Below are 12,507 nucleotides of genomic sequence, written 5' to 3'. Positions count from 1 at the left end.
TACAGAGGAAATTCAAGATGTTCAAGCTCTGATAGATATTTATCAAGGACCTACTATGTGGCAAGCGCTGTTTTAAATATTTTCCATACGTTCCTTCGTTGCTTTCTCATGACTCTGTAGAGTAGGGTGTGTGTTAGTTTCTCTGTCATGGCCGACTCTTTGCAACCCCATGGAATGTCACCTGCCAGGTTCCTCTGTCCATGGGATTCTCCAGGCAATAATACTGGAGTGGGTTGCCTTTCCCTTCTCAAGGGGATATCCCTGACCCGGGGGTCAAACCCCCATCTTTACATCTTGTCTCCTGCATTGACAAGTGTGTTCGTAACCACTAGCGCCACCTGGGAAGCCTGTAGAGCAGGGTAATACTTATTACATTTCAGAAACTTTTCTGCTGCGTGGTATTTGCTTTTCTTTTTATATACCAGCCAACATAAATTTCAGTATAAATTGGGAGATGATCTCTCATTGCATCTACTAACTTTTTACTGATTACTATGTTTTTCCAGTAGTAGATTAATTAACTTCATTTATCATTTTCTACAAGGAAATAGTATTATTCGTGAAACAACATTTTGGGGGGTTGTATTTTCTAACTTTGCCATCTTTTTGCTGCGAAGTTTTGGCAATATAATCAACTGACTTTACCATCCGACCTTTAAAAAGGGGTTAGTGTATGTATCTACCTCTCAAAACTGGTGGTTTAAATCTGAGGCTGCTGTTCCTACACAATCAACATGCTCAGACGAATGAGTGAAGAACAGGCCGTAAGAAAGCAGGCCAGAGGATCACTGACATACATCCTTTTATGAGAATTAAGTGGCACAAACTTCTCAGTGATCTGCCAGCAACCAGAATCTCCCCTGGAAGAGCTGTTGTGTATTGCCTTCAGGTCATGTAGTCAAGGTCACAGTTCTTTCCACAGAGCATGACTTGAGGTGATTGAGGTCTAGAAATATTTCCAAGTATCTAGAAACCTTTCCAAGGAATGCATCAGAGCCACACAACTAAAGCCCAATAATAGCCTCCTGGACCGTGGGCTTTAGGGCATTAAGTTTTTCTGGGACATTTCCAGGGAAGTGGTTGCTAAATGTGTCCCTGAAGCACCAAATAAGGAATATTCTGATAAAAATCAGCACTCAAAACAGTGGAGGTGCTTAATAAATATTCATTAAATGAATGAACACATAAATAATGGGTTCCTCTGGCTTGCAGGGGTGAGGCATCTGCCAAGAGTAATGATTTTTGTTTTAAAGCAGTTAACCACAAAAAGGACTCATTCTTTGTACCAATATATGGATCTATGAAGGCAGCTGGTGATTTTGTCCTCAGGGCTGTTACGTACAGCAGCTCAGGTTGTTCACTGCCCAGCACCAGGGGGTTACATAGACGACAGTGTGAATGGTTCCGCAAACAAAAGATACTTCATCCTCAAATCCATGACAGGGGAGGCAGACATCCACTTCATTCATTGATCAACTATCTTAGGCCTAGGGATATGACCATGAACAAAGTATCATCTGATAGAAATGATAAGTCATCAGGAAATAAATATGACGGGGATAGTCCATGGTGCTATGTGAGCTGGAGAGAGAAGCTTCTAATGCAGCCTGTGGCAGGAAGTGTGAGGGAGGGATGGTCGGGGGGTGGTCAGGAAAGGCTTTCTGGAAGAAGCTAAGTGAGACCTGAAGAATGAATAGAAAGTATCCAGGCAACACTGATGGTTGGGGAGCAGCAAAGGCCCTGAATGGAGAGCACTGTAAGTCCTTGATGAGTAATCATGGGTAGTGGCCATTGTTCTCAGCACTTCCGTTTTCTTCCTAACACCTCCATCGCTATCAACCCCGATGTAAAGATTCATGAACTGAGTGAAAACAAGCCTGAATAACGCCTAAGGTCACATCTAATGAATGATGGAGCCACATCCTCCCCAAGGCCAGGCCAGAAGGTGAAAGTTTTGAAATTAAGAATTCAAAGATTTAGAGAAAGTATAACTAATAAGATATAGGATTGGCACAACCAAAGAAACAGAATCATTCACATTACACGCAAGGGATAGAACCACTAAAATGATAATTTAAGATCAACATTAGGTTACTGAGTTGTTGTAAGCAGCCAAGCAGACAAAATAAAAGGACTTATAAAGGATTATATCAATAGCTTTAAAAGAAACAAGAAATAATAAGTTAAAACCTACAAATCCTCAAAAGCTCAGGGATTTAAATAGTAAGATAAAAACGAAATGGGATGGAGGAGGGATAGTAAAGCAAAGTCAGAAGCACTGAATTTTAATAGTGGAAATAACCAGAAAGGTAAAATGCAAAAAGAAAACATTTAAAAGGTGATTTAAGTAGAGGGAGATAAGAAGGGAGAGGAGAGGAGGGCATGGCAATCTACTCCAGTGTTCTTGCCTGGAGCACCCCGTGGACAGAGGAGCCTGGTGGGCTAGACTTCCATAGGGTTGCAAAGAGTCGGACAGGACTGAAGTGACCACGCATGCACCCAAGAGGGAAGGTGAAGTGAGGAAGCCTAAAAATTAAAAGAATGGTAGGCAAAATAAACTAGAATAACTAAATTAAGGCCAACTAACCCTAAAAGGACCATTTAATAAATGGGAGGATGTTGACAGTTTAATTGCTACTTTCAAACTGTGGTGCTGGAGAAGGCTCTTGAGAGTCCCTCCCTTGGACTGCAAGGAGATCAAATCAGTCCATCCTAAAGGAGATCAGTCCTGAGTGTTCATTGGAAGGACTGATGTTGAGGCTGAAACTCCAATACTTTGGCCACCTGATGCGAAGAGCTGACTCATTGGAAAAGACCCTGATGCTGGGAAAGATTGAGGGCAGGAGGAGAAGGGGATGACAGAGGATGAGATGGTTGGATGGCATCACTGATTCAATGGACATGAACTTGGGCAAACTCTGGGAGTTGGTGAGGGAAAGGGAATCCTGGTGCGGGGTTGCAAGTCCATGGGATTGCAAAGAGGAGGACACAACTTGGCGACTGAACAACAACAGTTTACAACACCGAAGATATAATTACACAGGTAAAGCCCATGCATCAGGCTCAGTCCAGCGCCTGTTACTATTATTACTATTAACTCAAATGCTAAAGGAGCTAACGAGTCTAGGAGACTGTCCTTTTAACCCCTTAAGATCTGAGTTCTTGCAAGTTCTCGAGCCTGTGTCTAGTCTCCTCGAGGCTAAGCAGGAGTGGGGAGTGCTAGGGGGCACACCCGCCCCAAGGTCACCCTAAAAGAGCCACTGACCCCACAGCCCATGTCAAGGCCTGGTAGGGAGGTGAGAAATAAGCTCCTTCAACCTCCCAGAGAAGAAATGGTGCGAAAGGCTGAAAATAAGATGGAGCTGTCAGAAGTATATGAAATTAGCTGCCTAAACTGTGAAACATAAGTCACAGTTATATTTGTTCTGAGATAGTGTAAGAATAGAAACGATTTCGGAGATAGAACATCTAAACCCCTCCAGTCACTATGTCAAGTGGCCTGAGATCCTTTTGAGTGTGTCCCTTTGTTCATGTTGCACAGCTGATGTTCACATTCATGGTCCTACCAGGGCTTAGCTGGTGGCCAGGTGGAGGGGTGCTGGAGCGGAAGTTACCTGCCGATGCTCTGTTTGCATTCTTTTTGCTGAGGGTTCTGGGTCTCCTGTTCTTCTGGGGGAGCTGGAAAAGTGGGTTATCTCCAAAAGGGATCTAGGCAGGCAAACCCCTCTACATTAGAGCTGCTGTCTTCCCGCCGGGGCTGTATTTACCTATCCCGGTGACATCATGACCTGACTTTGTGAGAACCTTGGTTGGAGCAGTCCTGGGCCCCTGCTGCAGTAGTCTGCACAAGTGTGCCTTTAAGACTGTCAAGTTCCTAGGCTGCAACCTCTGCCCAGGGAGCCTCCCTGCCTTTGCAAATATTGAGCGCTTCTGGTGGTCAGCCATGTGCTAAGTGCTCAGGGAGAATGAAACTTGGCATGGTCCAGCTTTCGGGGAGCCTACGGTCAATGTCCCCTGCTGCTGCTGCTAAGTGCTCAGTTGTGTCTGACAGTCAACACGCCCCAGGCCACCATGATCAGTGGTGGGGGCTGATGATTCTGCCCAGCCTCCTGGAGAGCGGGACAGAGGCAGGGGGATGGGAGTGGGGGCTGAAGGGTCTCTCTACGTCCAGTGCAGCTCAGTTCAGTCGCTCATTTGTGTCTGACTCTTTATGACCCACGGACTGCAGCACGCCAGGCCTCCTGTCCATCACCAACTCTCGGAGCTTGCTCAAACTCACGTCCATTGAGTCAGTGATGCCATCCAGCCATCTCATCCTCTGTCTTCCCCTTCTCCACCTGCCCTCAATATTTCCCAGCATCTGGGTCTTTTCCAATGAGTCAGTCCTTCCCATGGCCAAAGTATTGGCGTTTCAGCTTCAGCATCAGTCATTCCAATAAATATTCAGGGTTGATTTCCTATAGAAGGAATAAAGGGATGGAGCAAAAGCAAAACCAATACCCAGTTGTGGATGTGACCAATGATAGAAACAAGGTCCGGTGCTGTAAAGAGCAATATTGCATAGGAACCTGGAATGTTAGGTCCATGAATCAAGGCAAATTGGAAGTGGTCAAACAGGAGATGGCAAGAGTGAACGTCGACATTCTAGGAATCAGTGAATTAAAATGGACTGCAATGGGTGAATTTAACTCGGATGACCATTATATCTACTACTGTGGGCAGGAATCCCTTAGAAGAAATGGAGTAGCCATCATGGTCAACAAAAGAGTCCGAAATGCAGTACTTGGATGCAATCTTAAAAATGACAGGATGATTTCTGTTCGTTTCCAAGGCAAACCATTCAATATTACAGTAATCCAGGCCTATGCGCCAACCAGTACTGCTGAAGAAGCCGAAGTTAATCGGTTCTATGAAGACCTACAAGACCTTTTAGAACTAACACCCAAAAAAGATGTCCTTTTCATTCTAGGGGACTGGAATGCAAAAGTAGGAAGTCAAGAAACACCTGGAGTAACTGGCAAATTTGGCCTTGGAGCACGGAATGAAGCAGGGCAAAGGCTAATAGAGTTTTGTCAAGAGAATGCACTGGTCATAGCAAACACCCTCTTCCAACAACACAAGAGAAGACTCTACACATGGACATCACCAGATGGTCAACACCGAAATCAGATTGATTATATTCTTTGCAACCAAAGATGGAGAAGCTGTATACAGTTAGCGAAAACAAGACCAGGAGCTGACTGTGGCTCAGATCATGAACTCCTTATTGCGAAATTCAGACTTAAATTGAAGAAAGTAGGGAAAACCACTAGACCATTCAGATATGACCTCAATCAAATCCCTTATGATTATACAGTGGAAGTGAGAAATAGATTTAAGGGACTAGATCTGATTGATAGAGTGCCTGATGAACTCTGGACGGAGGTTCGTGACATTGTACAGGAGACAGGGACCAAGACCATCCCCATGGAAAAGAAATGCAAAAGAGCAAAATGGCTGTCTGAGGAGGCCTTACAAATAGCTGTAAAAAGAAGAGAGGCGAAAAGCAAAGGAGAAAAGGAAAGATATAAACATCTGAATGCAGAGTTCCAAAGAATAGCAAGGAGAGATAAGAAAGCCTTCCTCAGTGATCAATGCAAAGAAATAGAGGAAAACAACAGAATAGGAAAAACAAGAGACCTCTTCAAGAAAATTAGAGATTCCAAGGGAACATTTCATGCAAAGATGGGCTCGATAAAGGACAGAAATGGTATGGACCTAACAGAAGCAGAAGATATTAAGAAGAGGTGGCAGGAATACACAGAAGAACTGTACAAAAAAGATCTTCACGACCAAGATAGTCACGATAACGTGATCACTGACCTAGAGCCAGACATCTTGGAATGTGAAGTCAAGTGGGCCTTAGAAAGCATCACTACGAACAAAGCTAGTGGAGGTGATGGAATTCCAGTTGAGCTATTTCAAATCTTGAAAGATGATGCTGTGAAAGTGCTGCACTCAATATGCCAGCCAATTTGGAAAAATCAGCAGTGGCCACAGGACTGGAAAAGGTCAGTCTTCATTCCAATCCCAAAGAAAGGCAATGCCAAAGAATGCTCAAACTACCGCACAATTGCACTCATCTCACACGCTAGTAAAGTCATGCTCAAAATTCTCCAAGGCAGGCTTCAGCAGTATGTAAACCGTGAACTCCCAGATGTTCAAGCAGGTTTTAGAAAAGTCAGAGGCACCAGAGATCAAATTGTCAACATCCGCTGGATCATGGAGAAAGCAAGAGAGTTTCAGAAAAACTTCTATTTCTGCTTCATTGACTATGCCAAAGCCTTTGACTGTGTGGATCACAATAAACTGTGGAACATTCTGAAAGAGATGGGAATCCCAGACCACCTGACCTGCCTCTTGAGAAACCTGTATGCAGGTCAGGAAGCAACAGTCAGAACTGGACATGGAACAACAGACTGGTTCCAAATAGGAAAAGGTGTATGTCAAGGTTGTATATTGTCACCTTGCTTATTTAACTTATATGCAGAGTACATCATGAGGAACGCTGGGCTGGAAGAAGCACAAGCTGGAATCAAGATTGCTGGGAGAAATATCAAGAACCTCAGATATGCAGATGACACTACCCTTATGGCAGAAAGTGAAGAGGAACTCAAAAGCCTCTTGATGAAAGTGAAAGAGGAGAGTGAAAAGGTTGGCTTGAAGCTCAACATTCAGAAAACAAAGATCATGGCATCTGGTCCCATCACTTCATGGGAAATAGATGGAAAAACAGTGGAAACAGTGTCAGACTTTATTTTGGGGGGCTCCAAAATCACTGCAGACGCTGATTGCAGCCATGAAATTAAAAGACGCTTGCTCCTTGGAAGGAAAGTTATGACCAACCTTGATAGTATATTAAAAAGCAGAGACATTACTTTGCCAACCAAGGTCCGTCTAGTCAAGGCAATGGTTTTTCCCGTGGTCATGTATGGATGTGAGAGTTGGACTGTGAAGAAAGCTGATCGCCGAAGAATCGATGCTTTTGAACTGTGGTGTTGGAGAAGACTCTTGAGAGTCCCTTCTACTGCAAGGAGATCCAACCAGTCCATTCTAAAGGAGATCAATCCTGGATGTTCATTGGAGGGACTGATGCTAAAGCTGAAGCTCCAATACTTTGGCCACCTCATGCGACGAGTTGACTCACTGGAAAAGACTCTGATGCTGGGGAAGGTTGGGGGCGGGAGGAGAAGGGGACGACGGAGAATGAGATGGCTGGATGGCATCACCGACTCTGTGGACATGAGTTTGAGTGTACTCCGGGAGTTGGTGATGGACAGGGAGGCCTGGCGTGCTGTGATTCATGGGGTCGCGGAGAGTCCGACACGACTGAGCGACTGAACTGAACTGAGTTTGATCTCCTTGCAGTCCAAGGGACTCTCAAGAGTCTTCTCCAGTGTCACAGTTGGGAAGCATCAGTTCTTTGGCGCTCAGCTTTCTTTATAGTCCAACTCTCACATCCATACATGACCACTGGAAAAACCATAGCTTTGACTACACAGACTTTTGTTGCAAAGTAATGTCTCTGCTTTTTGATACGCTGTCTTGGTTGGTCATAGCTTTTCTTCCAAGGAGCAAGTCTTTTAATTTCATGGCTGCAGTCACCATCTGCAGTGAATTTGCAGCCCCCCAAAACAAAGTCTGTCACTGTTTCCATTGTTTCCCCATATATTTGCCATGAAGTGATGCCATGATCTTAGTTTTCTGAATGTTGAGTTTTCATCCAACTTTTTCACTCTCCTCTTTCATTTTCATCAAGAGGCTCTTTAGTTCTTCTTTGCTTTCTGCCATAAGAGTGGCGTCATCTGCGTATCTGCTGCTGCTGCTGCTGCTAAGTCACTTCAGTCGTGTCCGACTCTGTGTGACCCCATAGATGGAAGTCCACCAGGCTCCCCTGTCCCTGGGATTCTCCAGGCAAGAACACTGGAGTGGGTTGCCATTTCCTTCTCCAATGTGTGAAAGTGAAGTGTCCGACCCCTAGCGACCCCATGGACTGCAGCCCACCAGGCTCCTCCATCCATGGAATTTTCCAGTCAAGAGTACTGGAGTGGCTTGCCATTGCCTTCTCCGTCTGTGTATCTGAGGTTATTGATATTTCTCCTGGCAATCTGATTCTAGATTGTGCTTCATCCAGCCTGGCATTTTGCATGATGTATTCTGCATATAAGTTAAATAAGCAGGGTGACAATACACAACCTTGACGTACTCCTTTCCTGATTTGGAATCAGTCTGTTTTTCCATGTCCAGTTCTAACTCTTGCTTCTTGACTTGCATACAGATCTCAGTAGGCAGGTCAGGTGGTCTGGTGTTCCCATCTCTTGAAGAATTTTCCACAGTTTGTTGTGATCCACAGAGTCAAAGGCTTTGGCGTAGTCAATAGAGCAGAAGTAGATGTTTTTCTGGAACTCTCTTGCTTTTTTGATGATCCAACGGATGTTGACAATTTGATCTCTGGTTCCTATGCCTTTTCTAAATCCAGCTTGAACATCTGGAAGCCCTTTTTATTTATTTAAAATAAACTCTCAAAAATACAATAAAAGCCAGCTTTTTATTATGGAAAATTTCAAACATATACTAAAGCAGAGAGAAAAGTATAATGAATTCCCTTCACCAGCTCAGCAGTTGTCGAAGACTCATGGCTTATCTTCTTTCATCTTTATTCCTCCCCACGCCTTCCTGGGCCTGCATGATTTTGAAGCAAGTCCCAGAGATCTTATCATTTCATCCAAAAGCTTTCAGAGTGTATCTCTAAAAGAAAAGGACTTTAAAAATAGCCCTCATACCTTTAACATGCCTTAAAAAATTTGTAATTTCTTAGCATCATCAAGGGGCTTTCCCAATGGCTCAGCAGGTAAAGAATCTGCCTATAATTCAGGAGACACAGGAGACTTGGGTTAAGTCCCTGCGTGGGGAAGATCCCCTGGAAGAGGAAATGGCAACCCACTCCAGTATTCTTGCCTGGAGAATCCCAGGGACAAAGGAGCCTGGAGGGCTACAATCCACGGGGTGGCAAAGAGTCAGACCTGCCTGAGTGACAGCGCACACAGCATCAAACATCCGATCTGAGTTCAAATTTCCCTGATTGTCTTTGAAACTTACCCTCAAGAAAAGGGAAAAAGTGTTTGTTTGAAACAGAATTCAAGTAAGGTTTACGCATTGCAATTGGTTGATGTTGCCTGAAAACCTTTAGATCGCTACCTCACTTTTGTTTTCTGCTTGTACTTGGTTGAGAAATTGGGTCATCCGTCCTGCCTGGATTCTGTTGATTGTGACTGCAGTGTGTTTCACTGGCTTCTCTGTCTCCTGCGTTTCGTATAAATTGGTAGCTCTGGAGGCTGATTAGAGTCAGGCTGCATTTCTTCAGATCTGTATTGTCACAAATGATTGACTAATGGCAAACCCTAAAACGGCTTCTTTGAATCAAAGAGGCAGCCCCCCAACCTGCAATGACTCGGCATTTGTTTCTCGTGTTTACAGATTGTAAAGACTGTGAGACTCTGCTAGTGACAACCTGAACTAGCATTTATGAACAGCTGCTCATTCCAGGGCTACAGTACATGGAACTTCTGTATTTCCATGGAAATGTGTACAGTTCCCTATGGAAACTGGTCCTTGTCTCATATCAGCATTCAAAGACTCATGAGTCTTTGCTTTTTCTTTCCCTACTGGTAAGAAATCTTATTTATTTTTTTAATTTATTTTTTAACTGGAGGGAAATTGCTTTACAATGTTGCTTTGGCTTCTGCCGTACAGTACAAATCAACCATAAATATGAATACAGCACCTCCCTCTTGAGCTCTCCTCCTCTTCCCCTAACCCGCCCCTCTAGGTCATCACAGAGCACCCGTCTGGGCTCCTCGTGTTACATAGTAACTTCCTGCCAGCTAGCTATTTTACACATGATGGTATATACATATCAAGGCTACTTTCTCCGTCTGTCCCACTCTCTCCTTCCCTCGTCCATTCTCTGCATCTGCGTCTCCATTCCTTCCCTGCAAATAGGTTCATCTGTACCATTTTTCTAGATTCCATATACATGTGTTAGTATACGATATTTGTATTTCTCTTTATGATTTACTTCACTCTGTATAGCAGGCTCTAGGTTCATTCACCTCACTACAACTGACCCAAATTCGTTCTTTTAGTGGCTGAATAATATTCCATTGTGTATATGTACCACACCTTCTTTATCGATTCATCTGTTGATGGACACCTGGGTTGCTTCCATGTCCTGGCTACTGTGAATAGTGCTGCAGTGAACGCTGGGGTACATGCGTCTTTTCATGCATGAGTCGTTAATGGCAGTGAGGGATTTCATGCAATGATCGTTCTGGAGCTGGATCCAGGGAAACTTGTCACAATATTAAATAATTAGGAAGGTTTGACTGGACCAACTAGAGCAGAGCTGTTAACACTTAGTGAGGATATACTTGGCTGCCCCCTGAGTGTAAGCCCTGGGGTGAATCTAATGCTTAAAGCAGGCTGAACATTCTTGGAACAATTAGAAACTTCTGCAGTTCCCTCAGGTCTTTGCCAGGAATAGACAAACATGTCTTCACTGGGAAAGTCAGTGGACAAATATTTTAGGAAGCATCAGCCTGCCGAGTTCATGCAGAAAAATTACCCTATGTGAAATTTTATAATGTAGTTTAGTTTCATATAGAAATGTCAATTCATAAAAAGCACATTTTTGCATTCTATCCTTTTCTCATTTGTGTGGATCTATATTTATCACCTTGGTGATTTTGTGATATGAAGTGATTTCTGGGACATTGCATCTATAGTAAAGACCCAACTTATAACATCTTGCCTTGAGAGGACTTCCAAGAGACCAATCTGGTGATGAACTGGGGATACCTTAGGGCTTTGCCCACTGTGGACATTTCAACAGTAACACCCTCCTTTGCACAGCCAAGTTCATCCTGCAATACCTCTATCGGGGCAGCCTGGGGTGGGTGGGAGAATGTAGGGTGTGGAGTCTAAGCCTTTGATTGATGGTCTGGCTGTCTTACTAGCTGTGCAACCTCAGGCTCGTTACTAACTTTGAGTCTTAGTTTTCTAATCTGTGAAATGGGAATAACTCAAGAGACTTTAAAGTGATAGTACACCCTCAACAGAGATTAGTTCCTTTCCGGTATTCCTGTTTCTAGCACGTCTGTCTATAGTAATTGTGTTCCCCTCCTGCTGCACTGCCCCCCAATACCCCTGCTTGTGGCCGTATGGAAGAGGACTGGCAGCACACCACTGGGTGAGCTGTGGACTATTCTAGAACCTCTGGGGACAGGCACTGACCACTAAGAAGAACATACTTCTAGCACATGGAGAACTGGTTCCTTGGCCATCTGAGTCTCAGAAGACATTAGTCCTCTCATCTAGCTGTCAGCCCCTACCACTCTAATTTCCATTCTTCTATTTCTCACCTTGGAGAAGGGACTCACCTTTAAGTCCCCTTTGGCATTCCCTTGTATGGGAGACCCAGACGATAACTACACGAGACATGTTTTGGGTGCCTGGCTCTCCTTCACGCACTTCTTAAAGATTCTTTCCAACATACATAGGTCCCTGTGAAGTGGAAATGACCTCATTAATCCTGCCTCTTCTTTTTCTTTGTTTAGGTGATTGGCCCAGAGCTAAACACCTGACCCAAGGATGGCTATTCAGATCCTTCTTTGAAATTCTTTCTTAGCGATCCGAAAGTCCTCATTGGCTGTGGAGAGCCTAGTTGAAGGGTCATGTCAGCTCTGGCTGCCATTTTGGGTCATATGCAAGGCGACAAGCAAGAGAAGATGGTCTGAGGAGAGAGCAGGAGAATACAGCAGTCCACGGAGCAGAGGGCAGCAGGACCCTGGACCCTGAGGAAAGGAGGAAGCGGTCTCCTGACGGCACCTCCCTTCATCACACTTGGATTTCACCTCTCTCACTTGGATTCTTTGACATTCCCGCATCCTGACCATGTGACCCTTTCACTTGAACAAATTTGTGTGGCTCTAATCTTTGTAGTCGAAGCAACTGTGACCAAAGAATGAGACAAAGATTCCTACTCTCACCACTTCTTTCAGTATCACAATGGAATTCCTCACAAGTGTAATAAGATGTGAAAAAACAAATAGAAAGCAAAATGATTGGAAAGAAATAATGAAAACTATCTTTACTCACAGAAGACAGGATTGAGTGCACAGAGAATCCAAAGGAATATACAACAGGAATATACAAAGGAATACACAACATGTGACCTTAATCAAGGTCACAGGATATTGAGTGAACATGCATAATTAATTGCATATATGTATTCAAGCAGGTTTTAGAAAAGGCAGAGGAACCAGAGATCAAATTGCCAACATCATGGAGAAAGCAAGAGAGTTCCAGAAAAACATCTATTTCTGCTTCATTGACTATGCCAAAGCCTAGACTGTGTGGATCACAATAAACTGTGGAAAATTCTGAAAGAGATGGGAATACCAGACCACC

The sequence above is a fragment of the Moschus berezovskii genome, chromosome 4, assembly GCF_049115385.1.
Source record: "Moschus berezovskii isolate FMDL1 chromosome 4, NW_MosBer_1.0, whole genome shotgun sequence".
Lineage (NCBI taxonomy): Eukaryota > Metazoa > Chordata > Mammalia > Artiodactyla > Moschidae > Moschus > Moschus berezovskii.
Note: the sequence above shows the minus strand (reverse complement) of the source record.